General features: G+C 42.6%; 1 long non-coding RNA gene across 1 annotated transcript in view; it reads left to right on the plus strand.

Annotated features, from left to right (window-relative positions):
- LOC141986376 (uncharacterized) overlaps positions 1-22,667 on the plus strand; it is a 170,165-nt gene extending 147,498 nt beyond the window's left edge. Inside the window, exon 3 of the long non-coding RNA XR_012639270.1 lies at positions 22,176-22,667. This is a non-coding gene — a long non-coding RNA (uncharacterized LOC141986376). The remainder of the gene's footprint in view (positions 1-22,175) is intronic.
- Positions 22,668-23,000: the final 333 nt, after the last annotated feature.

Below are 23,000 nucleotides of genomic sequence, written 5' to 3' on the forward strand. Positions count from 1 at the left end.
TTGCAAAGACTTTTCTTCTGATGTTTGGGGAGCAAAGATCCACTACTCTGACTTGAAACCAGCTGCCTGTTTTTTTTCTGGTCTTTATCATTCTCCCTGAGTTTTCATTTAACAGGAGTTACTTTCTTGTACCTTCTGAAAGTAATAACTAAGAATTATTGTTTGGAACTAGCCTTGTAGTAGTAACATGATTGACAAATATCAAATACTTAGAGGTTTGGAGTAGATCAAATATACTGTGGGCCAGATCCTCAGCTAGTGTAAAATGAACATGGCTTCATTTAAGTTGTTACGACCTAGTCTGATGCCACTCAGTATGCTCACCAATCTGGTGCACGTGAACCCAATTGTTGGGTCCCATCTGCTCCCATGTCAACTGAGTTTGGGTAGAGTCTAATCACTGTTTCTAATCTTGGACCATAGGACGCACTCAAAATCAATGTCTTAAATCTCACAGGCTCCCCCAATCACTTACACAAATGTTTCCAGAGCTCCAGCCTGAGCAGCTGTAATGAATACATCATAATAGGCTGCCCTTTGGCAAGATTAGACGTGTCAGCACATAATACAAAATGGAGTTCATAATTTCATACAGGCATATCCCACTTTGTCAATGAAGTCATCAGAGTTATGCTGATTTCCTCAGCTGAGGATCTGGCATGGTATCTTTAGTAGCATGTTTACTTGTGAGAGATATTCCTTTCAGTTCCAGTCCAACAGGTAACAGAGGAACTCTTTCAAACAGAAAGAAAAGTCTCATGCAGTGTTGCAGTTTCATGATATTACCCTCCAGGACTGAAATCTATCCTCATTGTTTCACCTACTTAAGTGAGAATGTGCTTCAAAATTCCTAACGACTGCAACCCATTGCTGTGTCACTATGTACACAAAAGATTCAACAAAACCAAGCTCAAACTGCAATCCAGTTTGTAATATGACTGTGAAAAAACAGCTGAGAAACAAGTGAGATGAAGTACAGCAAATATTTTGCTACCGTACGTAATAAAGGGGTGCATAGCAACTCTGGGATTCCACTGACCATTGGCCTCAAAAATGCAGGGGAAAAGAGATAAGCAGTTTGAAAAGCAAAAACACTCCCAAAATGTAGCTCTCAGGGAAAAAGGGCCTTTTGTCAAAATTGAAGGTATTTAAGTGAATAAAATGGAAATTACTAAAAACAAGAAAGAGTTGCCTTCGTAAAAACATGTAAAAGATAAAGGCAAATGCCCAATGACTTCAATGGGTCAGGATTTCACCCATAATTCCTGTCAATAACTTTGTAATTACACGGTGAGATTCTGTGCAGCACTCCAAGGGTACTGGAATAAAAGACTTATGGCACAGCCACGGCTGGCCCACGACACCTGCCTCAGGCTCGTGAGGCACCCAGCTAAAAATTGCAGTGGAAACCTTTGGGCTTGGGCAGGAGCCTGGGCTTAGGGACCTTTCCCCCTCGCAGGGTCCCAGAATTTGGGCTCCAGCCCGAACCTGAACCCGAACATCTACACAGGAATTTTACAGCCTGCAGTCCGAGCCCCAGTCAGCTGATCTGGGCCAGCATAGGTGTATAATTGCTGTGCAGACGTACCCTAGAAGTCACATCATAGGACTCACAGCTCGGGGGTAGGGAGGTTATGATAGCTTTTAACCATCTTTGTGCCCTCCTGATTCTGGGCTCCTCCGGGGGGCTGGACAAGCACCTGGCATAACCTAGACAAATCTGGAGCCTTGCCTTATTTACCCTGGGGCTGCCCTATGAGTCACAGCACTACATATAATCTCCTCAGCACCATGTGCAGTGGCCCTGCCCCCAACTTGCTCAGCTGCTCCTTCTGTCTACAACCTAGCCCCTGGCTCACCCACACCAAACCTTGCCAATGGAGTTCTTGGAAGGCAGACTTATAGCAGACTTCTGCACTGCCTGCTCCAGGGAATTTCTCTCTGGTCAGATATTGAGCTTTTAGAGCCCCTTTATGCCACAGTGGCCATGGTACAGAGGCTAAGTGAGGGTAAGGATCTTACCTACTAAAGCCCATATAATAGCCTGATAAATTAGTACACATCTAATTAGCTGCTTGAATTTATCTTTTATCTCATAGCACATCAGCTCTTTTCATCATCATCATCACTCACATAAACTCATTGGTCATTGGGCCACCACCACTGATAAGCAATCAACCAATTATCTCCACCCCAATGATTGTGTGTCAGTGCTTGAGTCTCCGCGAAGTCCATTCCTGTCCACCCTTTTATGTTGTCAGTCCATCTCTTGTTCTGTCTACCTCTTCTTCTCTTCCCCTGTACTGTCCCTTGGAGGATGATCTTGGATAGGCCAGATGAACTTGTTACATGGCTGTACCACTTCAGCTTGCACTTCTTCACAGTCGTCAGGAAGTCTTCATATGACCCAGCGCATTGGGTGATGATGTTGCAGACCTCTTCGTTAGTGATGTAGTTGAATAGGAGATGCCCAGGATTTTACGGAAGTATCTCACCTCTACTAGCTCTATTTTCCATTCAAGTTCTGCTATAAGGGTCCATGTCTCGCAGGCATACAGAAAAATAGAGATGACTAATGCATGCAGCAGTTTCAGTTTGGATTCCAGGGAGATGTTCTTATTCCTCCAAATTGGCTTTCACTTTGCTACTGCTGCTGCTGTTTGTGCAGTTCTTGCCCGAATTTCTGCCTTGGATCCTTCATCAGTGATGATTGCCCAAATACTTGAACTGTTTCACTGTCTCCAGCTCTTGTCCACTGACAGTGATATATGAGCTGATCCCATCACGTTTGTTTGTCATCAGCTTGGTTTTCTCTGCACTGATTTCAATGCTGTATTTTGCGGAGGTTTCATCCAATCATTTCACAAGGTTGACAAGTTCATCTTTGCTGCCTGTAATCAGCGAACCGAAGATTTGAGATTGTTCGCCCCCTCAATGCTGACTGTGCATATGTGATCTTCTAGGCCATCAGTCATTATGCACTCCAAGTAAATGTTGAACAGTGTGGGTGAAAGAAGGCAGCCTTGCCGGACTCCAACAGTGGTGTGAAACCACTCTCCTATTGAGCCATTGACGAGAACTGCACTGCTGGCCTTGGCATACAGTTGTTTAATGGTATGAATAAGCTTGCGACCAACATTGTAATTCTTCATGATTGCCCAGAGAGCTCCTTTAGCAAGGACAAAAATTAAAAAGGCAGACGCCATAAAAGTGCCATATGACACCCTAGGTCTTTCATTGTGAGAGTGTTCCTGCAAAGTGCAGAGTGTCAATGGGAGTTGAAGTGAGTCAGCACTTCACAGGATTGGGCCCTATATGAGCTTCCATGAACTTCTTCCTCATGCTCACATTATCTTTGAATTGGTCTTGGTACAGGAAGATTTGATAGACATTCCAAAGCAAATACAGCTTCTTCCCAGCTGAAGCCATGTCAGAGCATCATAGACAAGTAGGGCTGGAAGGGGCCTGAAGAGGTCATCGAGTCCATCCATCCCCCGCCCCCAACACACACTTGCTGAGGCAGGATTAAGAATACCTAGACCATCCCTGGCAGGTCACCTTACAAATCTTTAGTGATGGGGATTCCACAACCTAGTTATTCAAGTACTTTATCCTTTTAGTTAGAATTTTTTCCCTAATATTGAACCTAAATCTCCCTTGTTGCAGATTACGTTGATTACTACTTGTCCTATCTTCAGTGGACATGGAGAACAGTTGATCACCATCCTCTTTATAACAGCCCTTAACCTATTTGAAGACTATTATCAGGTATCCCCAAAGTTGTCTTTTCTTATGATGTATTTAATATTGCACTGAAAATACTTTGCAGCAGTTGGCCTTGCTCTTTAATCCGGATCTGTCTTTAAATCTGTAGTGAATGCAACTTCACTCTTTAGCAGGACTAGAGATTCTAAACACAGTAATTTGGGGACCTACAAAAAGGAAACCAGTGTCTCGCCTATCTATTACCCCCTCTGGAAACCCTACACTCCTGAAGTTGTTTCTTTTACTCCTGTTCTCTGTCTCCACACTTCCTTTTAGTAGCTCAGCCTTTATTAAGCTTTTTTTTTCACTTTTGCTTTATTCACTACAATTTTTTCTGTCTTACTCCCTGGTCCACACACCACGTTCATATAAAAGTCACGCTCACTTTGGTCTCGCCGCCACACCTATCTGAAATGCTTTATCTCCAAGAGGCATGCAGGCACTGAGCAACAGCTGATCCTGCATAGCAGTAACTCCCACATGGACATTCAGCATGGGTGAAATCCCGACCCCACTGAAGTTAATGGCAGAATTCCCAGTGACTTCAGCGGGACCAGCATTTCACTCTAGTTAAGTGGAGAAGCATTCCACAGAGTGCATCGCCAAACATATCCCTTTCAGTCCCAGCATGGTTCCTTCCAACCAGCAGAGCTCAAACCCCACAAAATTGTGACGGAGAGGCCTGGACAAGGGGATTCCATGGAATTACTGTTCCCCTCTTGTGTGCCCTCTGACCCAGTTATGTCTGTTTCTTCCTCCCTCTTCCTCAGGAGGACTGGAGGGAAGAATCCAGCTCTTTGATACGGGGTACTGTACAATTAAAATTCAGGAAAACAATCACAGAGGAACATATACAATAAAAAGTATAAACCAGACCTGACAAACCCAAATGTTTCCGACAGATTTAGAACTGAATGTGTCTCTGATAAAATGCTATTTATTTCAGAGCTACTACGAAATGTTTTTCTTATTTTTATGAGAGCTCTGGACAGAGAACACTTTACTGAAAATTGCTTTACAAATGGCATTTGATTAGATAATTAAATTCTGTTTAATGATCTTTAAACATCTTTGTTGATTATTTAATGCCTGCATAAGATTGCTCTAGGAACAGAAGTTAATTGGCAGTTCTTAATTATACAGTATTCCTGGCTAACATGCAACCCAGGAAACAGTCATGATGGAAGATTGCAAAATATGATTTTAGTAGTAGCATGGCATTGAGAAGTGAGCTCTAGTTTTGGAATCAGGTGGTCCTAAGTTCTATTCCTGGTTTTACCACTGATGAACTCACAGTGGGATCTTGGACAAGTCACTTCACATCTCTCTTTTAGTTTTCCTACATTTACAATGGGGATACAGACAGAATGGATACAGATAGTAACAGATGGACCTGGTAGATTGTGTTTGATTCCAGGTTAGATATGTTAAAGTTTGAGGTTTGAGATGGAGAATTAGGGTTGGGGTCCAACTTCTATGGGACTGATGTCTCAAAAGTTGCTCTCATAAAATTTTGCCCCAAATGATGGAATTCAAGTGACCTCAAGCAATTTCCAAAAAATGTGAAGGGAAAATAGGAGAAGAAAATAGACAAGACAATCAGCAGGACCAAAAGAATATTTTCTCGTGCCTCTGCTGCTGAAAATGAGACTCAGAAGGCTGCCAACCCCAGAAGATACAGTGTGGATGGGGGAAGTCTGAATTCTACAAAGACTCAACAAGAAGCAAGCAGACCAGATAGCTACCTGTGAAGATTGGGGAGGGGCCCAGCTCTCTGCCCCCATGAGGATTTTGAAGGCTCTGCCAAGCACAGAAGATGGATCAGTTATTAGCAATCAGTTAATATTAATATTATCAGCCATATTATTGTAAAGATGTTTCACTCTGGAACTGATTCTATTTGGTTGGAAAGGAACACAGAGCCCAAGCACAGAATCAATCATTCACTGAAGCTGGGGTTTGAACACAAGAGGACAAACTCTTCGACATCATCCTTTCTAGCTTCTGTGGTCTTCTGAGCTTCCCATTAGCATTTTGGACCAATTCTTTAACAATCTCAGAATCTTGTGTTCTTAACTATGTGGAAACCATAATGTTTAAAAATAGTGGGCCCTGGATAAGATGCATGGCCATTTGGATCCTAAATCTCTCTTTGAATTAAGTCTTATTCATACCTCTTTAAACTGCTTGGTCCAGCCAGCTGTAGGTGTTACCCCACACTAAGTCTTCTGACTTTATTTTTCAGATCCTTATCAAAATAATCTTTCATTCCCCTTCTCTCAATCTCAGTGTATTTGTAGCTATATGGGTACAACTTCATCCTTTAAACAAAATTATTAATACTGTAAAGTGCATTTGTAGACAGAGACATTCATTAAGGGCCCAGCACACAAAGGAAGATTGAAGAGATTATGGGCCTAATTCAGCAAATCGGCAGCAGGGAAGCATAAAGTATGTGCGTGGGGTGCTGCTTGTGCCGGACAAGCTTACTGCATCTCAAGGGAGATTCACTCCTTCAGAGTTAAGGTGATGTTCCCATCTTTGCCATGTGCTAGGCTTCCACCATGGATGGTAGATGACAGCTTTAACTTCCACTGGGGATCTGCAGGAACTCTGCAGGCATAAAACGCCGAAGAGAGCCGCTGAATCTGCACACTGTTCAGCCGAACTACCTGTGCCCCATTTTCCACATGTGCTGCCCACTTAAACCTCTGTGTTTCTGTAGGTGGATTTGCATCTGCTTTTCATTGTAGCAACCTTGAGTAGTTTCCAACATCCGGGACTTCCACCATTGTTTACCATGGTTCTACCAAGCACAAATCCTTTTACCTGTATTTATGCTAATTCTAGTTCTTTATATATATCTAGCATGTGTCATTTGATGGTAGATATCTTCCAGAAGGCATGCCAAAAAACAGGGAAAGATTTAGAGAGGAGGAAGATAAATTACAGGAACATGAAAAACAAATAAACAGACGCCTAGAGTCATTAAAATAGATTAAACTTGTGGGAATGGCAGTTTATAGTACACACTAGAATTTTTTAATAAGATGGCAGTGGTAAAGTTCTGAAGGAAATATTTCACACCTCACAAGCAACAGATGTAGAATCTGTGAAGTGGAAGTAAGAAGCTTTGTTCAAGAGAGCTTGAGGAAAGAACTGGAAAAATACAGCTTGCTTTTGTAAGTGAAAGACGGTCTTAGGGACTAATTAGGGCCCAACATGGGAGACCAATTAGACATTGGCAGGTAGCATTGTTTCCCAAAGGGCAGGTCGGTTTGACAAACCTGATTAACGTAATTGAGGATGTAAGAATAAGATGCAATCTACCTGGAATTCAAGAAGTTTTTAAAAAAAGCACTCAGTGAAGTTTTGCCCTGATGCCTGATATACCAGATCAGTAAGAGATGACATGCTTCTTTTGTAGACTGAGAACTGTATTACTAAAAGTGGACTGAAACAAATAATAAAAGGATTAAGCCTAGGACAAAAGGAGCTAACAACAAGAATGCCATGCGGGAAGCTATGTTGCACCCAGTTTTGTGTGACCTGTATGTACACTTACAAGAGTGGAACAGTGTCTAAATTTTCAGATTATATAAAACTAGGGAGAGCTGTCTATCTGGGTAAAAGCCAGATCAGGTTTAGGGACCAAGATTCTGCCTCCTTTGCCCAGACCTTGCTCCACCAAAACTCTCCCCCACAAGACCAGCCCCCACCTCTTTAAAACAAAAAAGCAACACCCCAGGGGTACATTTGTGTTACATTAGAATTTCTGGGAAGGGAAATGCAGCACCCTTTATCCCCTATTCCACCTGGTTCTTTGGTGTGTCATCTAGTACAGGACACTGATCTCCTCCAGTCCACAGAGGTGTTTGTGTTTACTACATGCTGCCACAATGAGATCAGCATACAACCCTTCCTAAGGCAGCTGCCACCTCCACTGGACTCTATTTAATAGTCACTTTTTATAACTTTTTATATCAAGACAGCATTTCTGTTCATTTGAACAAAATTTAAGAAAACTTCCTTGTATTGTAAGTCTACAGGAATGCTGGTATATGTATGAAAATAAAATGCAAGATAATATAAATCTATTAAGACAATGTTACAATGTATTGGCAAACTGTCATCAGTGGAATGGCACAGGCAGTGACACTGGTTATGGAAATGGGCAACATTAAAAATATAAAGAAAATTAAATGTAAATAACCATAGTATGTTGTGGCAGAATTAAGATTGAGACACAAGTTAATTATAAAAAAAGAAATTCTGAATTAAAGGTACTGTATCACTACCTCCTTTAGATAGTTGTTGTAACACATATGGTCCTTTATTGGAACAGTGAGTGATTGCACATACCATATGTGCTGCAATATCTAAGCACAGTGCAGCTGGAGGTTTACGTTTCCTTACTTTTACTGGTGTTTGTCTCAGCCAAACTGATATTATTTTTAATTAGTGCTGGATGAAGACTGCAAAAAAATATTCACAAGCTTTTGTTCCAGTGAAAGCCACAAATTTACTTCGGCAGTATTCGTGACTCCTCCTACTTACTTTCAACAAACATTCTTACCAATGGATTTTTGTTTGTAGAAAGAGAAAGTAATGCTAATATGAGTGCATGTATGTATTTATAAGAGTATTCATGCTGCAAAAGTTTGTGTGGTCACCCTGAAACCTCTTTGTGGGTTTGGTAGTCATTCAATTAAACAGCAAACAGAATACCATGACCAGTCACACAGTGCAAATTATGAAAAGCAAACAAAGTAACAGTGGCTGTGAATAGTTCATGAGCCATTCACAGTCTGAAATACATTCGGATAAATCATCTGCCAAATGATTTTGAATAACCAAAACATCAGTTAACCCAGATATTTGTTCACAGATAATTCAGTAACAGAAAAGTGAGGATAAATTTTAATATGGTTTTCTAGATTTAGAAATATATGAAGAAAAATGAACTGTTTCAACTAAATATCAATGTCAGTGTAAAACACAGTATTGTGATTAAAAGAGGCTTCTCGTAGATTCATAGAATTTAAGACCAGAAGAGACCGTTAGATCATCTGGTCTGATCTCCTGTATATTAGATGCCATTAAATTTCATCTGTATTAAGCCCAGCACCTGCTGTTTGACTAAAGCATAACTTCAAGGCTGGTGGCCGCGCGGAAGGAGTGTGGGGAAGGAGGGTGAGTCCTCAGGGTCTAGTCTTCCCCAGCCAGTGGTTCACCTGCCACCCATGTTTTACCCTATACTATACAGATTTCATGGGGAGACCAGCGTTTCTCCAATTGGGGGTCCTGACCCAAAAGGGAGTGGCAAAGTTATTTTGGGGGGATCATGGTATTGCCACCCTCTTGGCTGGGAACCCAGCTCTGAAGGCAGCGCCCCGGAAGCAGCAGCAGCAGTGCAGAAGTAAGGGTGGCAATACCATACCATACCACCCTTACTTCTGCACTGCTGTGGTGGTGGCTCTGCCTTCAGAGCTGGGCTCCCAGCCAGCAGCCCCCATTCTCCAGCTGCCCAGCTCTGAAGGCAGCACCGCCACCAGCAGCAGCACAGAAGTAAGGGTAGCAGTGCTGTAATTCCCCTACGATAACCTTGTGACACCCCCACAACCAAGGCTGGCTCTAGGATTTTTGCCGCCCCAAACAAAAAACATTTCCCCTCCCCCTGCTTTTTTTCTTGCCCCCCCACCCCTGGCTCTGCCCCAACGCTGCCCCTTCCTAACCGCTTCCCCAAATCCCCGGTTGGGCCTCCTCCCCTGGGCGTGCCGCATTCCCCCCCACATTGCTTCCTGCAGCTCCCCCCGCGCAGCCTCCTGCCCTAGCTCACCTCCACTCCGCCTGCTCCCCTGAAAACGCCGCCGCTCTGCTTCTCCCCACTCCCTCTCAGGCGAGGGAGAGGCAGTGCATTCAGGGAGCAGGCGAAGCAGAGGTGAGTGGGGGGGGGGGAGCACAGGAAGTAATGGGGGGGTAGAGGAACCGCTCCCCGCCCCAGCTCGACCTTCGCTCCACCACCGCCGCCTCTCCCGAGGACGCCACCGCCTGGCTTCTCCTCCCTCCCTCCCAGGCTTGCTCGCGCGTGGCAAGCCTGGGAGGGAGCGGGGAGAAGCAGAGCGGCGGTGGCGCGCTCAGGGGAGCAGGCGGAGGTGGAGCGGAGGCGAGCTGGGGCGGCGGGAGCACATTTCTAGGGGCGGCATGGCCGACGCCGGAATGCCGCCCCTAGGAATGGACCGCCACCAGCACCTGCTTGTTTTGCTGGTGCCTGGAGCCAACTCCTTTTTGGGACAGGACCCCTACAATTACAATACCGTGAAATTTTAGATTTAAATAGCTGAAATCATGAAATTTATTATTTTTAAAATCCTATGACCGTGAAATTAAGCAAAATGGACCGTGAATTTGGTAGGGCACTATATATACAGTACACAGCTCCTAGCACAAACACACGCATATATATCCTCATACAGCCTGTCAGATACAGAGAAAAAATATTTTAAGATCAGAATATATTTCTGTAGAATACCTGCATCAGGATTATTTCTTGCTGAACTGAGATTGCTCACTGATGGAAAGATTACTTTTTATTACCAAAATTTTACCAAATCATTTTTGTTGTATAATGTATGTATCTATCATAAATGTGATATATTGTACATATTTTGTTGGCATCCCTCACCTCTACCACTTCGTAGGTCATCTATTCTGGGTACATGGGGAAAAATGGGAAAACCAACAGAGATGTGCTTATTATCACTCTGACCATTTTGTTTGTATGTTGTATACTGTTTCCTCTCCCTTGCTCTGTCTTTTGTCATCTTAGATTTATAATCTCCCTGGTCAGGGACTGACTCTTATTTGACAGTACAGTGCCTAGCACAGTAAAAATAATTAATAATAAAGTGTAGAAGCAGGGCTAGCCAATAGGCAGACCATAGGCCAAATCTGGACTGCCAGATGCTTTTGAATGAACTGTGAAATATTTTTATTTATTATAATCATTATTGTTGTTATTTTTGTATTATTTTCTCTGGAGTCTGGACCTTGAGTATTCCTTGACCAAGAAATTTGGACCTTGACAAAAAAAATTGATTACCTCTTGGGGAGAGCATCCTTCAGTAGATAATGATTCTTTGGCTGGGCTCCCACTCCTTTATCCCATCCCTTTCTGCACTCCCTCTCTGACTTTCTCCCCAGTCTTCCACATGAGGGATCTGTGGCAATTTTCTGTTTAGGGCCTTTTGTGCCCATGGTTGGAGAGGTGGCAAGATTTGGTGCTAAAGCAGTATAGAGAATTTTCAAATATATTTCTTGGTGAGGAGTGTTCCTTACCTTATACATTTCAGTCTTCTAGACTTTGCAAAGAGATGCAATTTTCTTGAAATAGCCATATATGAATATGCTGTATCTCTGTCCTAATCAGGCAGTTGTCACAAACTAGCAGATAAAATAAAACCTTCTAACCAAAACCTTCCCTGAATAAATTAACAGGCAAAAAGTGCTTATATATCCTTTTGTTATGCACTGTTACAGCACTCAGCATCATGGCTTTATTTAGTACTCATGGGCACATCTTGCATAGAAATTAGTGGAAGACTATTTCCTCCTTCTTACCTTTTAATTCCCTTCTATGATCATTATTTCAGTTAAAAAAATGAACTTTTAAAATGACTTTTGACAGGGAAGTTTATTGATGACAAATGGGTGCATGAAAAAAGAATGATGTGTCTTTTGTACTTAAAACAAAGAAAAGGTTATGGGATTATTTTTAGGGTGCAAAAACCTTGTATCTCAATCACAGACTCTTAGGAGAGAATGTAAAGACCAGGATTACAAAGAATTAATTTCTTATTGGAGTCTCTGTACTGTAAGGGATAAATTGGTCTTGAAATGAAAATAAATTATAGTTGCAAGCTATTTTGTACTTTCTGTTCTGACTCTTTTGTCGCTGCCCCTACTGCAATATTGTTATGAGTAGTTCATGCCGAGATCTATTTATTAACATCCTTCTGTTAACTAAACGGCATAATTAGTTGCATTTATAACTTGAAGGTCCAATTAAAAAGACAGTCTAGTGGGAGGCAGGATTTCCAATTATTAAGTGTGAAAAAGACAGCTACTCTGCTCCCAGTGTCTTTCATCTCAGCCATATTTCAGTCACTCTTTTCTTTCTCAAATAAAAGTGCAGCTTTTCATTTCCATGGGCAGAAGAAGAGATCATGGAGACATGTGGAGTCCACAAATAAATTTGTCTATTTTTCCCCATTTTTATTTTTAAAAGCTGAAGTTATATTTGTGTTACAATCTATGCTCCACTGTAATTAGATATGACACAAGAGGAAGTGACATTTCATTATTATAATATATAAACTTTTTTCTATTTCAGGATCATTATTCAAGTCTTTGCAAGTGTTTCTGAAGTAAATTTAGATTAATTTACATTTCAGTTCTTATAGTCATCTCACTGATGGAAGCTTTTAAATAGACTTCACCACTGTTTTAGCTGTAAATGTCAGGACTTTATTAACAGATGTAAATCTAGTGGTTAATGTCCACTATAGAACTTTAAAAAGTTTAGTTCTAATTTACGTGAATAATAATTATGAATAGCAAGAGATCAAGTGTAACTAAGTCAGGAAGACAAAAATTTGAAAAGGCAAGGCAATAATTTGTTCTAGGTCAGTAGTCACAAAACCTTCTGTATAATCAAGTTTCTAAAAAAAAAAAGAAAGAAAGAAAAAACCATATCAGCTTGAAATAGAACCAGTTGAAAAATACAACAAAATATTAGCAAAAACATTTTTGAAATTTTTCACAAAACTTTTCAATTGAAATTTCAATTTTGAAAAATGTTGACCAAACTATAAGCTGGTTTAAAAAAAAAAAACAGAGAAAAAACCCATGAAATTTTGAATATTTTTTACCAACTTTACTTTTTTTTATAAAAAAAAGTCTGAGAGAAAAATGAAATCCTCAAAAAGAATGTGCTTTTCTGGATAAACTATACAAACTTCACAATTTGTGGAGGGAGAACACCAGTGTTTAGTTACCGGGAAGTCTTAGGAGACTGGATGCTTGAAACAGGGTTGTATTGTATTAATGTAATGAACATATACATAAGACCAAAGACTGAGCCGCACACATGCAAAATTTTCATTATCTACAATGGGATCAGGATTTAGCTCTGGACCTTGATATGTTAAACTATACAATGTGAACAGAAAAACCAGGATCTCTCTGAAGTTCCAATCTGTATAACCAAGGATGCTCTTGGCCTCATCGCCTCAGCTCTCATGAAGTACAAAAACAGCAATGAAATTTAAGTACAGTTTATTACCAGTTAATTTTTTTTTATTTTTAAAGTGAATTACTTACAACTTTCAAAGTCACTTTTCCTTATTTAAGATTAAATGTATAAACTAATCAGTTTTTGAGTTATTACAGAGCATGAAAGCACTAATTTTGTAAAAGGTATTTTTTTATATTTGAATAGCTAAAAACAACTCAACATTTTCTTTTAAGACTTTTGAAAATTCACCTTTGAGCTGAGGTAGAGTTTGAAAAATTTTAGCTCCAAAAGAAAACATTTCCAGAAAATTATTAGGGAGTGAACAAGGTTGAAATCAATGGATCTGGAGGATCTGGCTCTCAAAATTGAATGATTCTTTTAGGTATGTTTGGTGATTCTGAACTCGGAAAACAATTGGTGAGATTATTTGTGACCTCAGGAAGCTGGGGTTTGTTCCACATTTTATTTAAACTAAGTGTAAATTACACTTTTGAACAAAAAAAACAATGTCTTTTTGGAGGGGGAGCAGGGGGGAATTGTATATAGTTTTGTTTGTTACATTAAAAAAGACTTTATAAAGGGCTTTATAAAGCAGTGAGCAAGCGACCAGGGAGCTTTGCGACCAGGAGCCGCTAACAGGGAGTTTCGAGAGGGAGTTCTCCAGGTGAAGGAGGAGCAAATACAGGACCCTTGGGGTAAGTGGCTGTCTGTAGTGTGTGTTTGTGTTTGGGGATTATGTGCTGTGTGCTGAGCTTGTGTGTGTGTGTGTGTTTGTTTGTTTGAAGGACCGTGTGCTGAGGGAAGCTGTGAGCTTCTAAACAAGGTTTGAAATCTAGAAGCCTCTGTTCATTGGCTGAGCCTTAATCAGGGGGCGGGTCTATCAAGGATGCCAGGGCTTTATGAAGCAGTGAGCAAGCGACCAAGGAGCTTTGCAAACAGGGGCCATTAACAGGGAGTTTTGAGAGGGAGTTTGGAAGGGGAGTGGGAAGGGGGCAAGGTACACTTGCCATTCTTTAAAACCTTTACACTAAACTATAATCAACACTTCTTGATTTAAACAAAAACGCTATCATTAACCTAGGTAACTGTAGGAGAAAATGCAGGCAGAAGCCCAGCAGCAGAGTGGGGGCTATCCTGTTGATTGCACTCAGTGTAGCACATATGATTACTTGCCCTGTGGGCGGGTGGCATATGTGTGCATTCGGTGCAAGGAGCTCCTGGCCCTCAGAGACCATGTACAGGCTTTGGAGGCCAAGGAGGCGGAACTGGAGGAGCTAAGGGAGGCAGAGAGGTATGCTGATGAGGCTTTCCGGGACACTGTAAATTTGTCCTACCTCTGGTCAGACAGCCGCTGTGCTGTTCAGGAGGATGAAAGGCCCAGAGAAGGAGAGCAGTCAACAGGAACAGAGGGAAACCTTCCCATAGTTGGGACCCTCCTTCCAGATGATGTTGGGGTATCCTCTCGCACTAAGGTTACCTCTTCGGGGGAGGGAACTCCAGTCATTAGGAAAAGGCAGGTGTTAGTAATGGGAGATTCAATCATTAGAAACATAGATAGCTGGGTTTGTGATGACCAGGAGAACTGTATGGTGACTTGCCTGCCTGGTGCGAAGGTTGTGGATCTCTCGAAGCATCTAGATAGACTTATGCGTAGTGCTGGGGAGGAGCCGGTGGTTGTGGTACATGTAGGTACCAATGACGTAGGGAGGGGTAGGAGAGACGTCCTGGAGGCCAAATTTAGGCTGCTAGGAAAGAGACTGAAATCCAGGACCTCTATGGTGGCATTCTCAGAAATGTTACCAGTTCCATGTGCAGGGCCAGGTAGGCAGACAGAGCTTCAGAGTCTCAGTGCGTGGATGAGACAATGGTGTAGAGAGGAGGGGTTTAGATTTATTAGGAACTGGGGAAACTTTTGGGATAGAGTGGAGCCTATACAGGAAGGATGGGCTCCACCTAAACCAAAGTGGATCCAGACGGCTGGCACTTAACATTAAAAAGGTTGCAGAGCAGTTTTTAAACTAAGAGATGGGGGAAAGCCGATTGCTGCAGAGGCGCACGTGGATTGGACAGAGACTTCTTTTAGAGGAGAGTCTATTGATAGAGATTCTCTAGCTTTTAGTCAGGAGGAGGGGATGAAAGAGGACAAAGTTTGGGCCAGATCAGACAAGAAACATTCACATAAAGAATCTGACACATCAGAAAAGGGCAGACAAATAAACAGTGACAAGTTTTTAAAGTGCTTGTATACAAATGCTAGAAGTCTAAATAATAAGATGGGTGAACTAGAGTGCCTCATGTTAAAGGAGGATATTGATATAATAGGCATCACAGAAACCTGGTGGAGTGAGGACATCAATGGGACACAATCATTCTGGGGTACAAAATATATTGGAAGGACAGAACAGGTTGTGCGGGGGTGGGGAGTGGCACTATATGTGAAAGAAAATGTGGATTCATTTAAGATTTTTATTTCATTTGATTCTACATGTTCCATAGAATAGTAATTCCATGCTCTAAGAAGACTATAACAGTAGGGATCTATTATCGACCACCTGACCAGGACAGTGATAGTGACGATGAAATGCTAGGGGAGATTAGAGAGGCTATCAAAATAAAGAACTCAATAATAGTGTGGGATTTCAATTATCCCCATATTGACTGGGTACATGTCACCTCAGGATGAAATGCAGAGACAAAATTTCTCGATACTTTAAATGACTGCTTCTTGGAGCAGCTGGTACAGGAACCCACAAGGGGAGAGGCAACTCTCGATCTAGTCCTGAGTGGAGCGCAGGATCTGGTCCAAGAGGTAACTATAACAGGACCGCTTGGAAATAGTGACCATAATAAAATAACATTTAACATTCCTGTGGTGGGAAGAACACCTCAACAGCCCAACACTGTGGCATTTAATTTCAGAAAGGGGAACTATGCGAAAATGAGGAGGTTAGTTAAACAGAAATTACAGTGACAAGAGTGAAATCCCTGCAGGCTGCATGGACACTTTTCAAAAACACCATAACAGAGGCTCAACTTAAATGTATACCGCAAATTAAAAAACACAGTAAAAGAACTAAAAAAAGACCCACCATGGCTTAACAACCATGTAAAAGAAGCAGTGAGAGATAAAAAGGCATCTTTTAAAAAGTGGAAGTCAAATCCTAGTGAGGTAAATAGAAAGGAGCATAAACACTGCCAAATTAAATGTAAAAACATTTAATAAGAAAAGCCAAAAAGGAGTTTGAAGAACAGCTAGCCAAAAACTCAAAAGGTAATAACAAAATGTTTTTTAAGTACATCAGAAGCAGAAAACCTGCTAAATAACCAGTGGGGCCCCTGGATGATCGAGATACAAAAGGAGCACTTAAAGACGATAAAGTCATCGCTGAGAAACTAAATGAATTCTTTGCTTCAGCCTTCATGGCTGAGGATGTTAGGGAGATTCCCAAACCTGAGCCATCTTTTGTAGGTGACAAATCTGAGGAATTGTCACAGATTGAAGTGTCACTAGAGGAGGTTTTGGAATTAATTGAGAAACTTAACAGTAACAAGTCACCGGGACCAGATGGCATTCACCCAAGAGTTCTGAAAGAACTCAAATTTGAAATTGCAGAACTATATACAAATATAGTTTGTAACCTGTCCTTTAAATCAGCTACTGTACCCAATGACTGGAAGATAGCTAATGTAATGCCAGTATTTAAGAAGGGCTCTAGAGGTGATTCTGGCAATTATAGACCAGTAAGTCTACCATCAGTACCGGGCAAATTAGTTGAAACAATAGTAAAGAATAAAATTGTCAGACACATGGAAGAACATAAATTGTTGCACAAAAGTCAACATGGTTTCTGTAAAGGGAAATCATGTCTTACTAATCTATTAGAGTTCTTTGAGGGGGTCAACAAATGTGGACAAGAGGATCCAGTGGACATAGTGTACTTAGATTTCCAGAAAGCCTTTGACAAGGTCCCTCACCAAAGACTCTTATGTGAATTAACTTGTCAAGGGATAAGAGGGAAGATCCTTTCATGGATTGAGAACTGGTTAAAAGACGGGGAACAAAGGGTAGGAATAAATGGTAAATTTTCAGAATGGAGAGGGGTAAGTAGTGGTGTGCCCCAAGGGTCAGTCCTAGGACCAATCCTATTCAACCTATTCATAAATGATCTGGAGAAAGGGGTAAACAGCCAGGTGGCAAAGTTTGTAGATAATACTAAACTGCTCAAGATAGTTAAGACCAAAGCAGACTGTGAAGAACTTCAAAAAGTTATCTTTGAAAACTCATGGTGATTGGGGGAGGTCCCGGACAACTGGGAAAAGGCTAACGTAGTGCCCATCTTTAAAAAAGGGAAGAAGGAGGATCCGGAGAACTACAGGCCAGTCAGCCTCACCTCAGTCCCTGGAAAAATCATGGAGCAGGTCCTCAAGGAATCAATTCTGAAGCACTTAGAGGAGAGGAAAGTGATCAGGAACAGTCAGCATGGATTCACCAAGGGCAAGTTATGCCTGACTAATCTAATTGCCTTCCATGACGAGATAACTGACTCTGTGGATGAGGGGAAAGCAGTGGATGTGTTATTTCTTGACTTTAGCAAAGCTTTTGACATGGTCTCCCACAGTATTCTTGCCAGCAAGTTAAAGAAGTATGGGCTGGATGAATGGACTATAAGGTGGATAAAAAGCTGGCTAGATTCTCAGGCTCAACGGGTAGTGATCAATGGCTCCATGTCTAGTTGGCAGCCAGTAACAAGTGGAGTGCCTCAAGGGTCAGTCCTGGGGCCGGTTTTGTTCAATATCTTCATTAATGATCTGGAGGATGGCGTGGATTGCACCCTCAGCAAGTTTGCAGATGACACTAAACTGGGAGGAGAGGTAGATATGCTGGAGGGTAGGGATAGGATACAGAGGGACCTAGACAGATTAGAGGATTGGGCCAAAAGAAATCTGATGAGGTTCAACAAAGACAAGTGCAGAGTCCTGCACTTAGGATGGAAGAATCCCATGCACCGCTACAGACTAGAGACCGAATGGCTAGGCAGCAGTTCTGCAGAAAAGGACCTAGGGGTTACAGTGGACGAGAAGCTGGATAGGAGTCAACAGTGTGCCCTTGTTGCCAAGAAGGCTAATGGCATTTTGGGATGTATATGTAGGGGCATTGCCAGCAGATCGAGGGACGTGCTCATTCCCCTCTATTCGACATTGGCAAGGCCTCATCTGTGTCCAGTTTTGGGGCCCACACTACAAGAAGGATGTGAAAAAATTGGAAAATGTCCAGCGGAGGGCAACAAAAATGATTAGGGGACTGGATGAGGAGAGGCTGAGGGAACTGGGATTGTTTAGTCTGTGGAAGAGAAGAATGAGGGGGGATTTGATAGCTGCTTTCAACTTCCTGAAAGGGGGTTCCAAAGAGGATGGATCTAGACTGTTCTCAGTAGTAGCAGATGACAGAACGAGGAGTAATGGTCTCAAGTTGCAGTGGGGGAGGTTTAGGTTGGATATAAGGAAAAACTTTTTCACTAGGAGGGTGGTGAAGCACTGGAATGCGTTACCTAGGGAGGTGGTGGAATCTCCTTCCTTTGAAGTTTTTAAGGTCAGGCTTGACAAAGCCCTGGCTGGGATGATTTAGTTGGGGATTGGTCCTGCTTTGAGCAGGGGGTTGGACTAGATGACCTCCTGAGGTCCCTTCCAACCCTGATATTCTATGATTCTAAAAAGATCTCACAAAATTAAGTGATTGGGCAACAAAATGGCAAATGAAATTTAATGTGGATAAATGTAAAGTAATGCACATTTGAAAAAATAACCCCAATTATATGTACAATATGATGGGGGCTAATTTAGCTACAACTAAGCAGGAGAAAGATCTTGGAGTCATCGTGGATAGTTCTCTGAAGATGTCCACGCAGTGTGCAGCGGCAGTGAAAAAAGAGAACGGGATGTTAGGAATCATTAAAAAGGGGATAGAGAATAAGACGGAGAATATCTTATTGCCCTTATATATCCATGGTACGCCCACATCTTGAATACTGCATACAGATGTGGTCCCCTCATCTCAAAAAAGATATACTGGCATTAGAAAAGGTTCAGAAAAGGGCAACTAAAATGATTAGGGGTTTGGAACGGGTCCCATCTGAGGAGAGATTAAAGAGGCTAGGACTTTTCATCTTGGAAAAGAGGAGACTAAGGGGGGATATCATAGAGGTATATAAAATCATGAGTGGTGTGGAGAAAGTGAATAAGGAAAAGTTATTTACCTGTTCCCATAATATAAGAACTAGGGCCCACCAAATGAAATTAATGGGTAGCAGGTTTAAAACAAATAAAAGGAAGTTCTTCTTCACTCAGCGCACAGTCAACCTGTGGAACTCCTTGCCTGAGGAGGTTGTGAAGGCTAGGACTATAACAGGGTTTAAAAGAGAACTGGATAAATTCATGGAGGTTAAGTCCATTAATGGCTATTAGCCAGGATGGGTAAGGAATGGTGTCCCTAGCCTCTGTTTGTCAGAGGATGGAGATGGATGGCAGGAGAGAGATCACTAGATCATTACCTGTTAGGTTCACTCCCTCTGGGGCACCTGGCATTGGCCACTCTCAGCAGACAGGATACTCGGCTGGATGGACCTTTGGTCTGGCCCAGTATGGCCATTCTTATGTTCTTAAGACAAAATTGCAGTTCACCTTAAAACTTTTAAACAGGTTACACAATCTATTCAGTTTATGTTGCTCTCCTGCCGAAAGGGTGTGCAAGTTGATTGAGGAGTTTCGGTGGTTTGTTTGTTTGCCTGTTTTTTCTCAGGGGGGTTTGTTTACTTGTGATTGAGTCTACAAATTTTCAAAAGATGAAATATTTCAGTCGAACAACATCTGAAATCATAGGCAGGTGAATGCCCATCTTCCCCTGGTTTGAGGATCACTGGAGCATAGGAGGGAGGGAGACATCCAGACATTTAAAGTGAGGCAGCAGTGCGCATGCCCAGAAACAAAAACTTAGGTGCTGAGGGAACTTTTACCCTGAATATTTAGGACCCAAGTGAGTTTAGGCACCTACAGAATTCTGTGGCCTAGAACTGGGATTTAGGCACCTAAACTTCAGATTTAGGCATCTAAATCTGGGGTTTAGGTTACTAAGTACCTTTGTTAATCCCACTGTCAGATACTATAGTGATGAGGGTAATATAAGAACCTATATAGAATAGAATGAAGGCATTTTACCTTCCTTTCCTTTCTTTGTACTTACTAACATTGCCATTCACATGTTGTCAAAGTTAAGTGCTGTCAATATTTCCATTATAAATCCTAAAATTTGGGTGGATATTTAATAATAAAATACATTGCACTCGCATAGTTATATAATTGCATCCAAACTTAATTATAAACCAAAGTATTTATGAACATTAATTATGAAGCATCACAGCGGCTCTAAGAAGCAGGTATTTAGGCTGATGTTTGACTTGCAGTTTGAAAGTATAGCACATAACATTCAAAAGGTACTAGGTGCCAAAAAAGATAGTAAGAGCAGCTTCACAAACATAAAAAAGAGGGATGGTCTTTACTTTCTCCCCTTCTTTCTCTAAACTCTTAGCCCTGGTCTACACTAGGACTTTAGGTCAAATTTAGCAGCATTAAATCGATGTAAACCTGCACCCGTCCACACGATGAAGCCCTTTATTTCGACTTAAAGGGCTCTTAAAATCGATTTCCTTACTCCACCCCTGACAAGTGGATTAGCGCTTAAATCGGCCTTGCCAGGTCGAATTTGGGGTACTGTGGACACAATTCGACGGTATTGGCCTCCGGGAGCTATCCCAGAGTGCTCCATTTTGACCTCTCTGGACAGCACTCTCAACTCAGATGCACTGGCCAGGTAGACAGGAAAAGAACCGCGAACTTTTGAATCTCATTTCCTGTTTGGCCAGCATGGCAAGCTGCAGGTGACCCTGCAGAGCTCATCAGCAGAGGTGACCATGATGGAGTCCCAGAATCGCAAAAGAGCTCCAGCATGGACCGAACGGGAGGTACGGGATCTGATCGCTGTATGGGGAGAGGAATCCGTGCTATCAGAACTCCGTTCCAGTTTTCGAAATGCCAAAACCTTTGTCAAAATCTCCCAGGGCATGAAGGACAGAGGCCATAACAGGGACCCGAAGCAGTGCCGCGTGAAACTGAAGGAGCTGAGGCAAGCCTACCAGAAAACCAGAGAGGTGAACGGCCGCTCCGGGTCAGAGCCCCAAACATGCCGCTTCTATGATGAGCTGCATGCCATTTTAGGGGGTTCAGCCACCACTACCCCAGCCATGTTGTTTGACTCCTTCAATGGAGATGGAGGCAATACGGAAGCAGGTTTTGGGGACGAAGAAGATGATGATGATGATGATTGATGAGGTTGTAGATAGCTCACAGCAAGCAAGCGGAGAAACCGGTTTTCCCGACAGCCAGGAACTGTTTCTCACCCTGGACCTGGAGCCAGTACCCCCCGAACCCACCCAAGGCTGCCTCCTGGACCCAGCAGGCGGAGAAGGGACCTCCGGTGAGTGTACCTTTTAAAATAGTATACACGGTTTAAAAGCAAGCATGTGAAAGGATTAATTTGCCCTGGCATTCGCAGCTCTCCTGGATATACTCCCAAAGCCTTTGCAAAAGGCTTCTGGGGAGGGCAGACTTATTGCGTCCTTCATGGTAGGACACTTTACCACTCCAGGCCAGTAACACGTACTCGGGAATCATTGTACAACAAAGCATTGCAGTGTATGTTTCCTGGCGTTCAAACAACATCCGTTCTTTATCTTTCTGTGTTATCCTCAGGAGAGTGAGATATAATCCATGGTCACCTGGTTGAAATAGGGTGCTTTTCTTCCGGGGACACTCAGAGGAGCCCATTCCTGCTGGGCTGTTTGCCTGTGGCTGAACAGAAATGTTCCCCGCTGTTAGCCACAGGGAGGGGGAAGGGTTGAGGGGGTAGCCACGCGGTGGGGGGAGGCAAAATGCGACCTTGTAACAAAAGCACATGTGCTATGTATGTAATGTTAACAGCAAGGTTTACCCTGAAAGAGTGTAGCCAGTGTTTTATAAAATGTGTCTTTTTAAATACCACTGTCCCTTTTTTTTTCTCCACCAGCTGCATGTGTTTCAATGATCACAGGATCTTCTCCTTCCCAGAGGCTAGTGAAGATTAGAAAGAAAAAAAAACGCACTCGAGATGAAATGTTCTCCGAGCTCATGCTGTCCTCCCACACTGACAGAGCACAGACGAATGCGTGGAGGCAAATAATGTCAGAGTGCAGGAAAGCACAAAATGACCGGGAGGAGAGGTGGCGGGCTGAAGAGAGTAAGTGGCGGGCTGAAGAGAGTAAGTGGCGGGCTGCAGAGAGGGCTGAAGCTGAAAGGAGGCGGCAGCGTGATGAGAGGAGGCAGGATTCAATGCTGAGGCTGCTGGAGGATCAAACCAGTATGCTCCAGTGTATGGTTGAGCTGCAGCAAAGGCAGCTGGAGTACAGACTGCCACTACAGCCCCTGTGTAACCAACCGCCCTCCTCCGCAAGTTCCATAGCCTCCACACCCAGACGCCCAAGAACGCGGTGGGGGGGCCACCGGCCAACCAGCCACTCTGCCACAGAGGATTGCCCAAAAAAAAGAAGGCTGTCATTCAATAAATTTTAAAGTTGTAAACTTTTAAAGTGCTGTGTGGCATTTTCCTTCCCTCCTCCACCACCCCTCCTGGGCTACCTTGGTAGTCATTCCCCTATTTGTGTGATGAATGAATAAAGAATGCATGAATGTGAAGCAACAATGACTTTATTGCTTCTGCAAGCGGTGATCGAAGGGAGGAGGAGAGGGTGGTTAGCTTACAGGGAAGTAGAGTGAACCAAGGGGCGGGGGGTTTCATCAAGGAGAAACAAACAGAACTTTCACACCGTAGCCTGGCCAGTCATGAAACTGGTTT

This window comes from Natator depressus, chromosome 4 (assembly GCF_965152275.1).
Source record: "Natator depressus isolate rNatDep1 chromosome 4, rNatDep2.hap1, whole genome shotgun sequence".
NCBI lineage: Eukaryota > Metazoa > Chordata > Testudines > Cheloniidae > Natator > Natator depressus.